Genomic DNA, 20,746 nt, shown 5'->3' on the forward strand with positions numbered 1-20,746 from the left:
TCATTACGTTTCCTGTACATCCTTTGATTTTCATGTATTCTCCAGCGCCCGTTTTAAACCAGCGCCACACTGTGCGCGATTCGGGATTTGTGATTTGCAGAAATTTGTTGGACATTCGCTATTAGCTACCGCGCTATTCGTGTTTCGCAGTTTATTATTCGCAATTATTTGTCTTTTCGTTCGCGTTAACTTGGACAATTGTTAACTTTTACCTGTTGTCACAGGACTTGTATATCATAAATCTACAATTAGTCAAGTTTCAATATTAGCCAGAAAACCATTTTATATATTTTCATCAAAATATATTGATATCTTCGTTAAAAAACCTCTCGGTTGGCGAATCACTGCGAATGGCGAATCGACCAATTTTGCCTCCACACTATTGACGAATCGCGCAGTGTGGCGCCAGCTTTAGACATCGGAGATAAAAGATACGATACGCTCCAGTCATTTTTCTACAGATTCTGCCTAACGCGAATACCATAACGATGTTGCTTTTGTTTCATCCTCCAATTATCTCTCTCTCTCTTCTCGATTACGGGTTTTCGACCGCCGGAGTCGCGGTGCCGGGGGCGGAAAATTCAATTTCACATTTCTAGCCGCACGCACGAGAACGTTTCAATTTTTACCTAACGCATCTCTGTTCCGTTACGTTCCCCGGATTACGTTGCTCCCGCGTGCTTTATTGCTCCTCTTTTCTCCCGAGTCCCGGGAGAGTTCAACTCCCGCGAACGGCGTTCCGCGAGCGTCTCAATCACGAGTGCCGCCGCGTCGACTGGCGCCAACTTAGCGGCGGCTGCGCGTACTTTCAAACTGGCTTCCACCACCGCTCGCCGCGCGCGCGAGCGAGAGAGCCGGAGAGAGGAGAGGCGGCCGTCGCGTGGAGCCGATGCCAAAGCAGCGTCCGTAGTTCCGTACGGGGTCTCTCGCGCTCAGTCGGCGTTTAGCTGCCAAGGCTTCGCTCGACGGCGATTCTTTTCGCTTGTCTCTCGCGTGTCGCGTCGTGCGATCGTACACAAAGTCACGGGCGCGTCGCGTGGCGTCCCCGTCAGTGCGTCTCTCCGTTCGTTCGCCCGTGGAAATTCCATCGATCCGCGCGCACATTGTCCGGCGTGTTTTTCTCCGCGAGTAACCGGACGCGCGCGCGGCGTTTCGCTGCGGCGACTTGATGCTGCGGCGCGAACGTCCACGCGGCTCGACACAGGACACTCGGTTGTGCGTCGAGTACGGGAAATCGGCGGGTGCCATGGAGCCGCGGGACTGCTGATCGACCCGATCTCTCTCAGTTTCGGCGCCGGTGAGTAAAGTAACCCTCTCCCCCTTCCCCTCGCAATGTCATCTCGCCTCGCAGCGCGCGACCGACCCTTGATTGCCGTCGCGTCTCTCTCTCTCTCGCAGGCTTTCTTTGTTCTTTTTTTTTCTTCTCGCGGAAGAAGCGTCAATTTCGATTGAGATTAATGAGGCGCGGCGTGAGACGTCCGCTCCCCGTCGTCGCGCACGTGCGATCCGCGACGAGCGTGTCGGAGCGCTCCAATTTCGCGCGCAGCCCCCGGGCGGCCATGATTCGCCCGGTTGTTTTGACGGAGCGGGGCCGGCGCGAATTTTTGTACGATCGCACGTCGCGAATAAATCACGGGGGATTCGAAGGTCCCGCGCTCTTTCTCTCGTTCGCGCCGTAAGGTCGCACGGCATGCGCTAAGTACGTCGAGCGATTATTGCAGTAATTGGCACCTTTTTCTTTACGGGTATAAGGTGTTACACTTGGCGCGCGGTCCAATCGCTAGTTTTATTCATGAGTCGGATCTAAATTGTAAAACAAGTTTATGATGTAATTGGAATTCCTCCAGCGACTGATTTTTTTCTTCTTTTCATTGACACGTCGATTCCTTGAGAATATTGTCGCAAGTGCGGGTGTTAATAACAGAGTTGGTATTAACATCTTAATATTAATGTCGCCTAGTTTAATATCAATGTTTTACCGCATAAATCACGCCTTGGCGCTCTTGTCAACGTTGTTCGGCGCGAGTCTACGTTCACTTCTACGTTTAACCTTAATCTCGGTTTACTTTACTTTCCATCTTTTTCCAAGCCTTAGAAAAAGATAGAAAGTTAAATCAAGTTTGGAGTTAAGGTGCATCGATAGGAGAATGGGCGTTGTTCAACGTCGCGCTTAGCTTCATCGCGACATCACGAATCCCTTCGAAATATTTACGCTCGCGATACTTTTGTGCGTTCGATATATTTATCTTCGATGCACCGTGAACGTCGAGATACGAGAGAAAGAAGAGGAGCCCTCGCTGCAGTCGCGTAGCCGCGCTCGAACGCGAAGACGTTTGTGTTCCCTCGTCAACGCCGTTTCTTGAGTAAACATTCGACACGAGGGGTGGACCGTTTTTACATGCGTCGTATCTTTCATTAGCGCTTTTACATCCTTCGACGCGTCGTCGCGCACATCTCGCGCGCGCGGGAGATTCCGTATACCGGGTGTCCGCGTCGCTGTACGCGACTCCGCGAGGAGAAGAAAGAGAGAGAGAGAGAAATCAAATGACAGCGACGATTGTGGCGTTTAACGATCCAGTTAGTCCGATTCTCTTCGTCCTTAGGTCACTTTGTTTATGTCGGCGTATTAGAGTCGCCCGTTCCATGTCTCTTTTTTTCTTTTCCCTCTGTCTCTGTCTCCCGTCCCCTCGTCTCTTTCGCTTCAGACGGAGACTGGTCGCCTCCGGAGCGGTACAAATCACGGACGGCGACAGAGGTCGTAATCCCGAGACGGGGAGAGGAGTCCGAAGAGAGAGAGAGAGAAAGAGAGAGAAAGAGAGAGAGAGACGAAGCGACATATACATATACTTCCCCTATGCGGTGATTAGCGCGATAGTAATAATTTCGACGCATAGTAAGGCGTACTTGATGCTGCGGTCGAGCCGCTCTTCACGTCTCGCGCGCGGCGTTTACGAGGCACGCGGTATACGAAGGGACGCTCGTGCTATCCCTCGCGAGCACGGGCTCGCCCTATTCGAAGATCGAGAAAGAATAAACAATATTACGATAGTGACTTTTTTTTTCTAAAGATCCCCGTGTCTCGCTCGTTATCGCTAGTGTGTTACGTGAGTTGTATGGATAAGGAGTTGCGTCACGAAAGTTGAATTGTTCCTGAGATAAATTCTTCATTGTAGTAAATCTAGTAGCAGAGGATAGGTGACTCATAAGAGCCGCCGTATGTCACTACGAGGCTCAATTAAACTTTCGGGTAATGGAATTTAACATACTTGAGAGCTGTAGCGAAATGTCCAATTATACGTGCTATTAACTTGCTTCTCGACCCATTAAATTTACTAATTATTACATTATAATGAAATTTGCTCTGAAAATGATTCGGTCAGTGCGCAGTTAATATTCAGTTTTGACGAGATTTAATTTGATCATAATTAAATTTCGGCGAATATACAGTATTTATCGGGACTAATATTTATATCGTTAAAGCTAATCACTTTGAAAATACCTGCCGATACGTATCGATAGATTTTATCGATTTCTCATATCTATTTTTAAAGGAAAAGCAGAGGCTACAATTCTCCGTTTTCCACGGCGTAATATATGCTTATTCGCATCCAGCCCAGAGGCTATACATAATTATAATAATATGCATCGACGGCCGATTGGTATTAAAATCCTTCGAAGCGTTAAAAGATCTATGAACTATGGAAACATGAAAAAAATCTAATAATTTATGAAAAGACACGGAGCCGTATATATCGTCAGGCGTGGATAACACTGTGCGTTAGACATATACAAACTCTCGCTTTGTTTTCCGCCAATTGTTATTAATAGAAATTCGCATATATCATGTACAAACGTTGATCGATCGATACGAGGAAATCGCGCTACGTTCCTGAAGACGTAACCACTTCGCTTTTGTACGACCTATAAAAATTTATATAAAAGTATCCCGGGCGCAGCACGACCGGTCGTGCGGACATGAATAATTTATCGAAGCGTTTCCCCTACGTTTCGTGCCTCCCGAGAAGAAGAAGAAGAGAGAGAGAGAGGGGGGGAGGGGAGAGAGAGAGAGAAAGAGAAAACGCTGCGTCGTTTACGATCTGAGACTTGGATTTTTAGTTCCCTCGGTTCGGCCCTTCGTGTCGTTGAGTAACAATACCAGACGCGAATTCACGCAATCGTTAATTAATGTCACGGCTTATAAAACGTCTCATAATCAACGCACGTGCAACATCCACAGTTTGCACTCCGCGAAACAAACGTAATAAACTCGAGATTGTCAGTTGTAAAATGTCAAATATCTCGCTATTTAAATAAAAACACAGAGGCGCGCGAGTTGCATCTCTCGTATCGTAAGAATATTTAACACATTCAACGGACAACAACGTCGAGTAAACCCTGACCGCTGACCAAAATGATGTACACCAATACCTACTAATGCCCAGTGGGCATCATTTTATCTTACTTTATCTCCTATTTTATCATATTTTATCTTTATATTGCCCCAGCAAGGCCTAATGCCCAAACTAATGTCCAAAAAATGCCTAGTAATGCCTGATAATGCCCAGCAATGCCTAGTAATGCCTAGTAATGCCTAGTAATGCCGCAAATCTGTACATCACAATGCCCTCAGCGGTTTACTCCTTGGACAACAATGAAAAATTTGCATTCAACCATATTTAAGATATTTCGCGCGTCACTAATGTTAATTATTGAGAGAAAGAGTAAAATAACACGGTCGGCTGATTAATTGCGATTGAAATTTGTTTTTCTATTATCGCGAGCCTATCGCGAAGACCTTGCATTTTCGATTCCGCGCGCGCATCACTTACGTGCCGTTAATCGGAACATTTACGTGCTAATCTTCGAGGTATCTTGCGAATGTTACACGTCGCGAGTGGACACGTGAGGCAGATACAATGTGAAACGGCCCAACGTGAAAACCGCAGATCGAGATACGCGCGCAATTCGCGTGCAACGTGTTCGGAACACGCTGCACGTCGTGTCGCCGCGCACGGCCTGCATGTTGCGCTGCTTTCGTATATACCCCGGCTGTCTAGATGTAATGGCCTGTCCGACTGATGAGTACATGTAACGGCGTGGCGGCTGCGCGAGATAAAAAAAAAACGGGCCGTAATTTATACGATTTGCTTTACACATCCGTTTATTAGCGCGCGAGCGTATTTCTGCTCGCGTTGATTTCGAGCGTGGAGCGATCGTGTACGAAGGTTCGTACCTTCGTGAAGACGACAATGGAGCTCCCTTCCGAATATTGCGGTTAACTAAGGGACGGAGTCATTTTATCTGAACACGCGTGCATGTGTGTGTGTGCGCCGGCGAAAGGTAGCCGTGAGTTTTCAGATTTGAGGTGTATAGTACAAACACAATACTTGGGTCTCCCTATTGACCAAGCAGATATTCACATAGGGCGAGAATACCTGGAGTCGTGCATTCATATAATGTTATAACGACTCCCTCCCCCTCCTCTCTCTCTCTCTATGTCACTTTATATTTAAACACGCGCGCGCGCGCGCACGCACACGCACACATATGTACCTTTTGTTAATTTCTGACGCGATGAATATTTTATTCCATTTAATTTATAATCCCTATTTTATTCACATATTCATACGTTTCCTATGTTATAATATACACAGTTATTATATCGTATACATTATATACTTGTGATACGAATATTATTAACCAGATTTAGTAGACAGCGCAATCTTAATGTAAGTAACTTTACGGTGGGACTCGACGATAGTCTCTCCGGTTCATAAGTTCCCATCGATGATGAGCGCGCTAATCGGACGGCGCACTTATCGCGGAAAAAGTAACGGTACGAGAGCGACGCGCGATGAGAGGAGAGGCCAGGCGTGTCCGAAGTTATCGCCGCGCCGAAGAAAGACTTTCGCAACGCGCCGTTCTCACGACATAAATTAAAATCCGGCACGAGTCGCAAGCCTGCCTGCCTATCCCGAGTTTTATGATCGCGAACGCCGCCGATTCTCATGACTCGCGTCGATCCTAATCTCCGGATAGACATTATAGGAGCATTTCGGTATCATAATAGGATTATACGGTGTATTAAGCCCGAGCGCACCGCGGGGACACTGTCTGCTGAGCATTTCCTGCCGTGTAGCTTTCTCGTCTTATCGGCCAGGTCGGCTACGTGACAATTACGCACGAAAAGAGTTTCGTTTAAATTGCGTCACGCAACTTTTATCCTGGATTGTTCCTCTCATTTGACAACTCGATAATTTGCCCGTATAAATTTTCATTAAAACTCGCAATCAAAGAAATTATTATGAATGCGTATATACTTTTTTTTTATCGACAACTTGCAATCAGCATAACTCTGCGTATTTAAATAGCCTTTGTGCCAATTTGAACATCGTGTCAATTCTCACAATTGTCTGTTTTCCGACTTTTACCTTTTGTTTTTTTTCTTTTTCGTAAATTTCGTATCCTGAAATTACGTGATTAAAATGTTGACTTTAGAATTGTATTTCGTGTAGCGGCCTAATTCCACGGCCGTGCCTAGCTTGGGTCGTAACTGCTCGCTGCGTTTTCTCGGGACCGAGGAAAATATCTGGTTTCTCGAAATCCCCGGGACAGAGCTCTCCGTGCTCTCTTGCGTGAGGCTTTATCTACCCCGTTCAGATTAGACACGCGTCCGCGCTGACGGAACGACGAATTCGAGACGATCAAAGGGAAGCCGGTGTCGTGAAGAGTGGGTATTATATTCCCCAGGGTGGCAAACGAATCCCATATTTGAGCGCTGGCTCAAATACCGTGGTGTCATGTAAATTTAAAACTGACGCTCTCGCTCGTTTCGATGTTAATCTCGCTGACCGGTGCTAATATATTCGTCCGTGGAAAAGAATATCTGCGAAGTTGGTATCTCGTCAAGCGATAATTATGCGTTACGTTAAAACCTTAAAACTTTACCCTCGATTTTTAAGAGGTTTGAAAACTTGGGAAATTACATGTCCCCGTTTCATATCGGTATCTCGGGACGAGAGCCAACAGCGGCAATTTGTGATATGAAGATGAAAAGATAAATTTAACGATATCAATACGACATTCTCCCGATATAACGGTATACCAATATCTAAATAGTATCGACTATTTACGAGATATGGAGCGATTATTTACGTACGCTATAAAACTCGAACGTTTCTCCTACAAGTTTTTATATTGTATTTTGACGCTCGGTCAGCTTGAATCCAATATCTTTTAACTATACGGTAAAGGGTTAACATAAAAAAAACATCGTAGAGACACGATTTGATGCTTTTTCGTAAAGAGGGTGGGCTGTAAACTGTTATGTTGGTCGAAATCGTTTTCGGATGGTACCGATATCGACTGGCTGCCACGGCATGATTTAGTGGTTGTTCGTGACCTTCTGCAACGTCTACGCCACTGCGGTCTCCGACCAGCAAGACGATATCCAGACTTTACCGAAGGGCCGCTTTTTGTCGAAGACGAGGGCTCGAGCGGCGCGAAATCTCCTCGCTGTTCAGGAACCCCACGGGTTAACCATTGTCCGCTGTCAGATGCAGATCGAAATTTTTTAAACGCTGCTTAACCACCTTCGCCGCGTGATTCCTGACGGGAGAGAGGAAGGGAGTGACCGTAAAACATTGCGCAGATTGCATGCACCTTCCGCGAAAATCGCGTGTAGGTGAAACAGAGGGCGAGTTTTTAACGAGAAACTTGTTACGAAAGGTCTCGAAACGCACTAATGAAACAACGAATGTATAATCACTATAATTTTACTGCCCACTGGACTCTTGCACGTTTTGTGACTTCCGTCTACGTTTCTTTTTGTTTCTGTTGACGTATCAATTTCGATGCGGCACGAATATTCTAATTCTTGTCAATTCTTGCGGTACAATAATCGCCCTATTTTTCTTCTGAGAAAAGCGAAAAATTTTATTTCATACGACAGAAGAAGTAAATTTCAATATTTTTAAAATTGCATTTACTTGTCTAAAAAAAATTTAGAAGCAAAAAGTATATAATAACGATAAAAAAGTAGGTTTTACGTTTCCAAGAGATTTCGTCATGATTTAGGTATGTGTCAAAGAACGATCAGGCTAATTTCGAATCCCTTGTTTTTGCAGCGTCTATAACAATATTTAAGAATACTTTACAGTCGAAGCGCGTCTTAACGTTAGAAAGAACCGTTCTCTCAGAAAAACTTTTCTCGAGGATTGAAGAAACTACCATAAACTCTTTGAAATTCAGCAACAATAGCGAACGGAAAACCGCCGGCCAATAGCCTGGCAAGGTTGTCTGTAAACGATACGAACCTTACGAACGTAAAAGTTTCGAACGGGATTCTATTCCTACAGCATCCGCTCTCCATTTCCCATTCCCAAAGCAGTCGGGGACCGTTCAGGCTCCTTTTCAGGCTCATTAAAACTAAACATTAATTTTGCCTCTAAATTTTGGCTGCATTGTACCGTAAATTCTCAGAAACACCGAGTGGTGGCTTTCAGTAACATTGCTGGCGCCAGTACTGCGTCTGAGGCCGGGCCGAAAATACCGCTTATCGTTTGCGAGACGAGAGTGCAGCCACCAGTTTCCTCAAGATGAATGTTGTGAACGCTGCGTTATGTCTAACGGACGATGGACGCGCCTGGGCCACACGAGGCAGTCGGGGATTATCGCGAGAAACGCTATTTTTCGCCGGAGTTTTCCACGCAGGCGAGCGCGTAGCGGAATCTATTATCGGATTTTCGAGCCCGAACGTCACCCGCAGCATGTTTACGCGCGACGAAATCGTTCTTGTTCGGTCACGCTTCCCTCCGAACGCTCGTAAATCGCACGCTCCCGTAGGCCGCACGTAGCACGGGGAACTCTTTGCGGAACGCACGTTTATATCGCGGCTTCGATTACTCGCACGGATTTCGACCTCTCTCAGATCTATCTCACGCTCGTCGGCTGAACGTTGTAAATTACGGGTGTCTTGAGCTTTGTAAATCGGTTACACGTATCAGTTTCTCATACGCGGAAATTGATGCGTGTGTTAATGAAACGCGGACGGTGTAGGTCCAGAATCGTGTCACGTTAATTCCCCCCCCCCCCCTCCCGATTTCTAACGGAACCAACATAATTGAGTGCCTTACAGTAACCCAATGGGCCCCAATTAGGCCCTGCATAGCATTTAATTTAAGAAATAAATACATCTTTTGTCGTCGCGACGTATCGCCCTGGTAATTTTCGTGAGAGAGTTATATTGAAATTCGATATAATAAACTGTCTGGGAAAGGAGTTTATAGAACGCCGAGATAATCATCGCAGATATTCCTCCCGGAATAATATCTCTCGCGGTATCTTATCTTAAGTTGTGGAGCCTTTGCTCGTTATCATTCGCTACGACAGAACGTTCGTAATGACGTCCCGATTCCGGTTCGCCTCTTTCGATTTGTGAGGCGTGAAGAAGGGTCGGAAACCAGTTCTCGGGTTCACCCACACCTTCCTCAGGCGCGCCCGACGCTACGGGTACGCGTGTAGGTACCGCGCGCGCGAGGGAGTCCGCGATTAAAATTTTCGAAGGTCGAACGTGTGGACCGCGGAGAAAGAAAAGGCGGAACACGAGGAAGAGACGAGGAGACCCGGTAAACAGGGTGTAACACGTGGTTTGCATCTGGCAGAGTTCCACGCACGCGCCGGCGACGAGGAGGGACGAAAATAAAATAGGGGGGAAAACTCTCCCTCTTCTCAAGCCAACGGCGCACGATACTATTTTTTCTGCTGGATTGTTTACGGGGACCAATAAGGATGCAGAGTTATGGAGCAGGTGACTTGGGGCTAAACTGTGACTGGCTCTCGTGGGCAGTTCAGTAGGAAAAACAGTATTTCCTCCACGACTTTTCCCCTTTCCTCGTCTCGTCCTCGTCTCACCAATCTGGAATTAGTGCTGTGCCCGTTGATTCTCGTTACACTTGACGATTTCGATTGGTGTTATTAATAGGACGCGCGTGATACGAGGTATAATAATCTCAAACTAACTCGACACATTTTGCTATCTTGGACAAGGCTGCTATTAAATCGATAACGCCGCTCTTTTATCACTCTTTTCTCAGTTAATGAGATAAGTTGGCGTTTGGTTTGTCTCGTGGTTAATTGCTTCCTTGAGTTATTATCGCATCCATTACGCTCTGCTTGTTTATATTTTCCTCCTGTATACGTTTATATAATATTTTCAATCGGGATTATTAACGCGCTAACGTAACGCACTAGGACTCAGGCTTATAACAGTCGGCACGCTGTTTGTTACATAATGGATGTGTGTATTAAAAAATTTGGGAGTGTCGCAATTTCTGGTTTTCGAGAAAGATTGCTCCTCACAAGTCAACGCCGCTCGCATATGGGACACCACGAACGTCGCACGGCCGTACGCGGCAAACGCGAACCTGTACCGGTCCTCGCGTTTCTCTCTTTTGGCCTGAGCAATGGCCAGAGCAGCCTCTCCTCTCTACGGTCCACGAAGGGTCCGTATATGGTGCTGGCCTACTACCTCTGCGGCACACACACACACATACTGATGCATTCGTGTGTACGTGCGGGTCGCTATATGGCTATAACCCCGCAGAGTAGTCGGCGACGAGAGCGTCTCCGGGAGACGATCGGATCGATCGGATTTGAGCAATATAATACGCTGGCCGAGCAGACCAAACACGCCGTGGAGTCATTTGAAAAATAATAGACAGGTTTCTTTTGAAATAAATTCCTTACGAATTAATACATACAAATTTTCGAGGGGGAAACCGCTGACCAAAATCTTGTACACCAATGCTTACTAATGCCCGGCGGGCATTATTATCTTATTTTATCTTTGTATGCCCCAGCAAGGCCTAATACCCAAGCTGATTCCCCAAAAATGCCCAGTAATGCCGCAAATCTGTACACCACAATTAAATTATGGGTACATCCGATGAAATTTGATTAAAAAAACCAATCACATTTTTCAAGGGATATACAATTTAATCGGATGTATCGTTTGTTATTGTGTAATTGGATTATCCGAATGTATTTAATCGGACATTTCTCTCAGTGTACGAGACACATCGATGGAAATGAGGCACGCGATAATTAGCAATATCGCAGCTAGTCGAACGTTTTTATTCAACTTAACAAATAACAATGGAATACAAAGGTCTCTCCCGCGCGCTTAGATAAGATCGTTTGTTCGCGCTTTTATCGCGCGTGTGAAAAACGTGCGTTCCGCGGCATTCGTATGCACGAAGAAGTTGAGCCATCGTCGACCCGCGGCACGAGCGATATTGCTCGATAAACGCTCGCCGGCAATGTCGCGTAATGGAGTTTATAGGAGAAAAGTCGAGTGTGTGCGTGGCACGTGTGTGTATTCGGGTTCATGCCAGGCGTACAGTCCATAAATTGGAGGGTTTAGGCGCGCGTTCGCACGCGCGCTCGCTTTTACGCTCGTGTCTATCGGCCTCCCCGCCCGATTCGCGCCGAAGATATATCGCTCGTTGTATACGACATTAGACGTTTATGCGCGACACGACGGCGCGAAAGTCTACAGGCTCGCTCGTATTACAGATTATCATATTCGCTATTGCTCTATCGTTAATGTATCCGCGGGGATGTTAACAACCGAACATAGAGCTTTGCGTGCGAAAATCCATCGGGTACCGTCGGCGCGCGTAATTCTGAATGCGGCGCCTTTATTACACGCGTCATGTAACATTCCACTACGTGACTTCGCCGTCATTGCCCAGCTATATTATATATGCGAGCATTGTGTCCGGTAAATGCGGACGGTATATTTATACACGTGAAAACCCGGGCCGAGTATTTTTGGTCACGGAATGGGCCTCAATTATTCAACTCTGTCTTCATTTGGACCTCGGAGTCGGCTTGAAACTGCAATTTGAGGCCCGGACGAGCAAAACAATTTTGTTTAACCTCATTCTAACCGTCAAAGAGAATGCAATGAAATATTTCATCCTCTTTGAAACCTCTTAGGCCGAAGAGGATCTACCGAACCTCTGCTGATTACACACATAATTTTAGACAAATAAGAAATCCAGTATAAACTGGTCACTCTTAACATTGGATTCGCTCCTAATATTCTAATTTCGCCCAGGACACATTTGATTGTACACAGTTGAAAATTTGGTGTTAAATTTCACAGATGTCGCATGTCCCAAACGATCCACACAAATTTTTGTGTTAATTTGTTAAATGATGTTAAATGATCACGCTAATACTCTGCTAATATTTTAACACAATACAAATGCAAACCTTAAAATAGTTTAAAATAGATTTTCTGTAAAGTAGAGTTAACATATTTTTAATTTTTAATAACGAAGTGAATTTTTTAAAATGTAATTTGTACATTTTACAAACGTAACAAGTCAAATAACGGTTCGAAATCACTCTCACTTACCTATGTTATATAGAATAAAATCAACATTTTATTCTGTGAATTTTAACAGATAAATCTTGTGACTAATAATATAGCACATATGTATTGTGTGAGATTAAGAAATAAGTACCTACACATTGTGTTGTTTTAACATTTATTTTCAGTTATTTAAATAATTTTACATTTGAGGTCAATTAACCCAAGAGCAACATGTTAAATTAACACACGAATGTGTTGGACGTTAAACACAAAAATTTTGACCGGCATTTTTTTTAACAAGAAAACACAAATTTTCCAACTGTGTGCTTTATTCTGAGAATCTCGTGGGAATTAAATGGGATTTTTATTTACCGCTTAACATTATTGACAATCAATTTGCGATATCGTAAAATGACTGACGTGCCGCAGCCAAGTCAGTGAAAGTGCGGTTTATTTTTCAGGAACTAAACAGTAAACCAAGTGAAAACATTTAATGGCTCTCTAATGTCTCAGAGTGAAGGGGTTAAAGGGGCAAAGATTAAAATACCCGGCTCGTACGTGTATATAGAACGTGGAGCTCTAACTGCATCCTTACAGCGTGCGTGCACTGCACGCAGCCTCGTTGCATGCACGCTGTATGCAGTCGGAATACTTTCTCGCCTACGGCAAGGCAGCCACCTTGGCGTAGCTATGCTAGAGCCCGGTCCGATCGCACGGCGCATTTCGCACTGGCCTCTCCCGGTCGCGACAAAATCGTTAGCATAATCTAACAATAATGATTCACGCAGCATCGGCTCTTCATTAATTACACGCCGTTTACTTTCCAAGCATTCGCGCGAGCCCGCGGTAGTGACGAACGCGAGTCGCATTGAGAAATGTCACGCGCACATGTATACCGCGCCTTGTGTGCTTACGTTGCAACTACGCAAACTGGGAATATTTTTTTAGAGATATCCTCGCTTATCCGAGATAAGGGTATTACGATAAGGGCGCTCCGATTCCGATGATAAATCACCCACGTACTCGGATTTCACTCGGACGAATTGATTCTTCGTCGATTTGATTGATCGACGTTCGCGGATCTTGAGTCGAGGCGAAGATCGTTTCTCTCGTAAAATATTGCGCGTTTATGTATTTGTCACGGTAATTTCCGGCCCGGAGCTCGCATTGCGCTACAGTTACATCGCCACGTCCAATTATCCCATTAGCTCGTCGACTCGAACAGGTTCCGGCTTGATCCGGCGAATCAAGGCCTCTTCCACGTTACGTACATACATCGGCTTATCTCCGATACGCTTTCCCGCAGGCGTACCGCGTTACGCCTAATGCGAGGCCGCTGACAGGAAACGCAGGCGAGATCCTAATTTGTCGGCATTCGGGCTTCTCCCGGCGATCCACGGCCTCGGCGCTCGGGAAACAGTGGTTAGCTTATTACGCTTTACGGGGGAACGGTCGCATGAATACGCCCTTTATGCCGCGGCCGAACCGCTGGCGTATATATAAACTGGCAATGAGCGTAGGAAATGGCTTGTACCTTTTGCAACGTTATTTTTCCTCCCTGCACCGGACAAACGGAACGTTTAACGCCTCTTGCCAGGACTGCGTAACAGCTTGGGCGATTAGGTAACGACCTTTGCGAAGTTATGCATAGCTCGACGAGCTCGCGCGAGTCGTGAAGAGGGAAACTCTGAAATTTGGTGTACACTTTTGCTGTTCAACCCGAGAGATCCTCTATCTGTTAAACATATTATTTTCTTCTAGACGAGAGACATTTTACAATAAAAAATATTGCACATAAAAGCACTTATTTCTGTATAGTTAAAGATTGTGCAATTTTTATACACAAAGTTAGAGAAAATTAGCTTACTTGGTAATTTGACTGTAAATGTTGTAAAGTTTTTAATGGGCGCCACATTGAACGAGAACTACATCTTAAGATCGAATTTGTATTATCTTATAGAGTTGTATTATCTTATAGTTAGGTAAACGATCAACCTGAGAAAAATCAATCTTATCGATTCGACGCCATCGTAGAGAATTCGATAACGGGCTAGAGAGTTATTGGAGATTACGTGGCCCCGACAGGTGCCGATAAAGAAACATTGTTATTAGTAACAATAAACGATAGGAAGAGCATCGCGCATTTAATAGACGTCGCATCTAGGCATGACAAAAACAATTAACTATGTAGTTTGTATAAATCCATTTTAATTGGCGCAATTTGTTGACAACATCACTTTTGTAGAGAAAATGTTTTTTCTAACAAAATAATTCTTCATTTAGTAGACGTCGCATTAAATTGATAACCGTAAGCAGAAATGGCGATTGTGTCTTACGTTGCACTCTCGTTATTCTGCTTCGCGCTGAAATTACATATCGCTGACCTTTTGTCATCGATCCATCTATCGTTTTCAGCCGACTAAGCCAAAGTATCACGCGACTCACGATTATTTTGCAATTTCGCGATGTATCAAATAAACGAGCGCTGTTTTGCGGGGCTAGACCATTATTTGTTTTAATTCGCCAATATATCCAGGGACGCGACGTGCATTGCCGTTGTCATATCGATTGCTAATTGCCGCTGTTATTGCGACATTATCAATTCAAGGCACAAAATCGCGCTACTTCGGTTCAGAAAGAGAAATTAAAAATTATTATTTAGACACTGACACCCTGTCACGGCTCTTCAAACTTCGTGCCTTCGAATTTGTGCTTATCGCACGAGAGCCTTGTGAATTTTATTAATTTGTGAAATTTACAAAATATTAATCCCTTTCATTTCTCGTTATTTAAGGGGCGTCATTTCACTTTAACGGCCCAAAAGCTATGCTTATTTTTAACAATTTTGTTCACAGTAAATACACCCGACAATGAAATAAATCTTTTTTGGATTTATTAGGACACTCTTGAATAACACAAAAAAGTGTCATAATTTAAACACTTTTTCAAGCGTTTTCTACACCGTTTGAATGGTGTGTCAAAAAAGATGCAGAGTAAGCTTGAATGATAAAAGTCATCGACGCAGCGGACTTGCACGTTTTTTGATACGCCATTCGAACGGTGTAGAAAACGCTTAATTAAAAAATTGTTTTAATTATGACAAAATTTTTTTTCTGTTATTTAAGAGTGCTCTGATAAATCTCAAAAAGATTTATTGCATAGTATGGTGTATTTACTGTGAACAAAATTGTTAGAGATAAGCACAGTTTTTGGGCCGTTAAGGTGGAACGAGCCCTTAATTGTTATTCCAACTTTTCGAGGTGCAGCATTTCAATTAATAAATACAGATGTACTCGTACGTTGACGATTCTCCACGCCCTTCCGATTTGTATCCACTTGAAATATCGCGATCCACCGTAAACTTTCCCATCCGTTCACCAATGTTTCACGCGCGAGCCCGTCGTTTTTCCGCCCTTCGCCGCGGCCGCGGGGAGGTGACATTTTGCAGATGTGCACGCGCGTTCCCGTTGTACCCTCTACCATCTGCAGGTCCCCGCCGCTGCATATTGTCGGAAGGAGCGCGGCGATTCGCGCCGCGCCGATCCGTGACGTACGCGCGAGACCGCGCGACGCCACTTTTGTTATCTGGATTTCGCGCTCTTCGGTCAGATCGGCCTTGCACATATGTATACGTGCTGTTACGCGCGCGCGTGCGCGCGCACACGTCCGACGGCTCGCCGCAAACGCGCACGTATACGCGTGTGCACGCATATTGGGAATATTATATTTGCACGCGTGACGTGCCGCGCGCAAGAGGCGTGGGATGCCCTCCATAAATTCAACCGTCATAAAAATAGGTTGGATCAACGCTATCGATACGGTCAGATTGCCACCGTGTGCGCGTATTTTTGAGTCGAGTACTGATATCGATACGCGTTCGCGTTGCGTTCGCAACGTGTACGCGACAGTTGTTCGCGAAACACCTCGTCCGAAGAGAGAAATAGCCGGGTAAGTTTATCGAGAAGTGAGGTCGGAATTACGGAGTTATCTCGACAGGAATAGCTTCGCAGGGAATCTGTATCGTACTCGGAAACCGTCCAACACGCGGAGAGCATTTTTTCTTAAAAGAGTGAGAACAAGTGTCCATAGGCAAATGGCCCCCCCCCCCCCAATTTTTTCGCGTTCGATTTGGGTCACAAAGTAGGTCGACCAGACAAAAGCTCTCGTCAAGTTGATTATAGATATGTTAGTTTCAGAGTGCATTTAACGTTCCAGAGATATCGGGCTTCAAAGGTTCCGAATTGCATTCTTGTGGCTTTCTTGATCACGCAGTGGTATTTGGAATTTTTGGAGCCCGATATCTCTGGAACGTTAAATAGGTACACGGTTATCCCGACGAGACCTTTCGTTTAGTACCTACTTTGTGACCACAATCGAATGCGAAACAAATGGGGCCGATCTTGTTCTCACTCTTTATCCTGAAAATTATGTAATCGTGGGACATGACATTTCGAAGAATTTTATGAGCTTTTGAAATTTTACAGTACACTTTACTAGTAGAGTGTACGGTCAAATTTCAAAAACCCTCATAAAGTTCTTTAAAATGCCACGTTGTCCCACGACATAGCGATTTTCAGAGTAAATTTGAACCCTTTAGTTTGAAGCATACATTTTTCCTTTCAGCCGATTATTCTGAAACTTAATACTTAAGCAACTTGAAAAACTTTCGAATACCGAGTTCCAGATAATCGATTGCATTTTTGGCATTTCCGACTCTTTATATTGGATCGCCATCTTGGATTTTCAAACTTTGACTTGAAATTAAAAATCGGTGATCTCAAAAACTCCCAGATACCCAGTTTCGTAATGTCGTTTATAGGAATAATTTTTTTACTACAGGATATCTTATAGAAAACATAATTTTTTTAACTTTGCTTATTGAGTCGATCGTCGATAATTGTAGAGTTTCGACTTTAGATTCAGAATCAGCAAACCAAAAATGTAGATAAGAAGTAAAGACTTCGGAGTGAAAAGAGCGTTGGTTTTTTTTAAATCTCGGGCGAGGGGGGTAACATATATGTTACATCTCGAGCTTCAAAGGGTTAATAGAAAATTCTCCCCGTGCAGCTAATTGAATTATAATATGATGTTATATTTTTAAATTTGCAAAAATCCTCTCTTCTCGATCGATTTTTTTGGCGCTAAACTCTCTGAAAGTCAAACACTGAAAATCGCAGTGATATACTCATAACTGTAGATCGGTGACTGTTCGCTGTTTTCAGTGACAATTCGCTGGTTGATCTTTAGAGAGAATGTTTTATTGTCCGAATAATCTTTCTCGGTTCTGTTTATTTATCGGCTAAATGCCGAGCGAGGCTGTTTATTATTTCGCGAGGATTATTTCTATCCAAACTATTTGACGTCCGCTGTCAATGCCCGTCGGTTGGTACCTCGTCCCACTATTTTTGACGTCCTATCGGGAATTGCGTTTAAATTTATCAACCCCCTCGAGGGGTACTTTCGGAAATTTTTGACGTCACCGAATCCCGTACACGTCGCAAAGTCATTAAGTGCCCGTTTCGTGTTGATCGTAAAGCATTCTGTACGCACTCTGTGCAATAAACGATGGTAAAATAAGCCGTGTTTGGACGCATATCCGGTGTTTGGACAATCTGGCTCCACTTCAAACAAGCGTATCATTACGCGCTCGGCGTTAATTGATTACACGTAACGCATTCGCTCGTTATTTCGTGGAACAGAACTTGATCCGCAAACACGGGGAAAGCCGGTAATATAATAATCCAGAGAGTTTCACCACCGTACCTTTTCGTACATTATACACTCCGTTATGGTTTACAGTAACTCGGAATATAATATTTTGCGGTTAGCAAGTAGGCTAGTTAGTCTTTACTTTAATTCATCGGCGCGCCGGTTTAACGGGGACGACAGGAAATGAGGAAACACGGAAAGGAGTTTAATATAATTTCGCGATGTTCCGGCAAGTATCGCGGCGAGTCCGTCTTTTTGCTGAGGTTACACACGAGCAGGTCGAGTTTCATCAGCGATAGCAGGCCAGGGAAAACATACGAGGGGGAAGCCGTGCGCGCGCGCGCACGCACAATCTCGCGTGAACGCACGGTGTTATTAATTAGCGCAAACAATCTCGACCATATGTCGGGCTACGCGGCGTTAACCGAGAGACGGTAATTTATTTACGGCGATATAGCGACGGGCGAGCGTACACCGCGCGTCTACGATCCCTCCTCGATTGCTCGCACGCGAGTGAATCACTCGCGCCTCGCCGGCGAGAGGACCGTGGTGAATTGAACGATCGAGGGAATCGCGAGAAGGAATCGGGATTCGCGCGAAAGGGAAGGTAGCGAGCAAGGCGCTCTTCTAGCGCGGATTTAAACGATGTAATGACTCGGCGAATTTATCGCTTCATAAACTTCTCGGTCGTTAATTGCTTTATATGCGGCAAAAAATTTCTTTCGATGTGTACCTCGACTTTTACTCGGCTACCGCGCTTGTGGGCAAAGAGGACCGCAGTTTCCTGCGAGGTCCGTTAACCGCCTAGTCTGCGTGTACAGCACTTGTGTGCTCATTACCGCCGCTGTGCCACACAGAGATCGCCCATGTCGAGAATTTAGAGATAGGATCCAAACAGATGTCCGCCTCACCCGTGACTCGCATGGCCGAGTTATTACCGTCATAAATCAGGAGTCGTCCTTCTTTTTCATCCTGGCCGCGGCTCCCGGTAGAAGAGTCCGCGCCTTGCTCGATATATCGGCGGGACGTTTACACGCGAAAGGGTAATCATATCAGATCGAATATGCGGCGGCCGACGAAATCCGGCGTGGGCGAAACGCGTGTCGAGTTAGCACGACGTGGGGCGGCGAGAAATCTCGACGGTTATCCTTTCCTTCGCGAGTCATAAATTTTAACGCGCTCTAATTTCGACATGCATTTGAGAATTTCCGAAGAATATGCTATCGGGTGTTAAGGCCTGCGTTCACGATGCTAGAACTTGGTCCAAGTCCTAGTTCCTAGAAACGTGTAGCCAATCAACTCGCAGCTATTCCATAAAAGCCTCGTGGACGCCGGTCTTTAGAAATAGCGCCATTACGAATGAGGATAAGCCCGGGTGCAATTTTTAGTCTCTTCAAGTTTAGTCTCGATATTTATAAAATTTCCACGTTGCGAGTCCACAACTTCGTTCTCCATTCTCGTGCGGGGTAACTTTCTCGACGCAATGTAACCCGTACTTTGCAAGTTTGCGCAAGCATTTCAAGATTTCCTAACTTCAATCAGAATATAGCGTCGCTAAATCGAAACGGCGGAACTTGCTATCATAAATTGAGGGAAGGAACGTGCACTTCTACATTTCATAATGTATAAGCCGGAAGAAAACTTGGGTGAAGTTGCATCGAGCTTCCATATATATTCACATCGATCTATGTACATGGTATACTATGGGTGGCGCGAGCTAACTCGCTGGGCTGGATGCGAGGCCGCGCTCTTCCCGCGTCTCCGACCGGCCGTCTCTAGTTCGTCCCTAGCTCGATTTTCACGGAACGTCGACGTTATCGCGGGCCGAAGTTCCAAGTGCGCGCAAAAGTCGTATCGCTGACCGTTGATCCTTCTCTTTCGTGGCGCGTTTTGCTCGCGCCACGATCAAAAACCTCGACCCCGCGCGCAATGGTGCAATCGTCGCCGCGAGATTCCCGAGGCGGAGGTCAAGCCGGGAGAGATAGCCCTGTTATCAGCGAACGGGAGGCAGGAGGGGAGAACAAACGAGCGATCCGCCAACCACCTGTTTTCCCGTTTTTCCTAACCGTCGAACGTCCCGACTCGGGACTCCCGAGCGCCCCGACGTTTTTATCGCATTCCGACGCGGAACTTGGGCCGGACCCGCGGATACGCCGCCGCGTCTCTCGACAGCGGCCTCGGCGATGATTTCTCATGCAAAACCGCCGACGGAGTTATTTTAATATCCGCGATGCCTGTGGCCTGCGGCAGTAAATTCCGCGGCCATCGCCGGCCGTCCGCGATTACACGCGCTTTATTCCTAAGCCGCGCGCAAATTAATAACAGTAATTATGCGCGCGAAATGCGTGGCGCGAAGGTGCGAGACCGATTAGCGAAAGACGCGCCGCGCGCCTTTTTTCCCCTCCGATCCGTTTTCATCATAGACATATATATACATATATATATATATATAGACCCAGCGTTCTGTGAGTGGAGTTGTCCGCGTCTTCTAAAGGACAGAACGATATAGAGGAAGGTGCTGTCTCCGTCACTCCGCAGGTCTGGAGGGGGAACGTCGAGGGGAACTAGAAGCGCGTGGCAAGGCCGTACGCGGTGTGCGCGTACCTCTAGTTCCCCTCGACGTTCCCCCTCCAGACCTGTGGAGTGACGGAGACA

The 20,746-nt window shown here is 45.6% G+C and overlaps 1 protein-coding gene across 1 annotated transcript in view; it reads left to right on the forward strand.

Annotated features, from left to right (window-relative positions):
• The first annotated feature begins 876 nt into the window (after positions 1-876).
• The window catches only part of LOC105564353 (semaphorin-5B), a 108,599-nt gene continuing 88,729 nt past the window's right edge, over positions 877-20,746 (forward strand). Inside the window, exon 1 of the mRNA XM_012016668.1 lies at positions 877-1,297. The gene's annotated coding sequence lies outside the window, so the exon portion shown is untranslated. The remainder of the gene's footprint in view (positions 1,298-20,746) is intronic.

Source organism: Vollenhovia emeryi, unplaced genomic scaffold (genome assembly GCF_000949405.1).
Source record: "Vollenhovia emeryi isolate VEMERY1.0 unplaced genomic scaffold, V.emery_V1.0 DF939166.1, whole genome shotgun sequence".
Taxonomy (NCBI): domain Eukaryota; kingdom Metazoa; phylum Arthropoda; class Insecta; order Hymenoptera; family Formicidae; genus Vollenhovia; species Vollenhovia emeryi.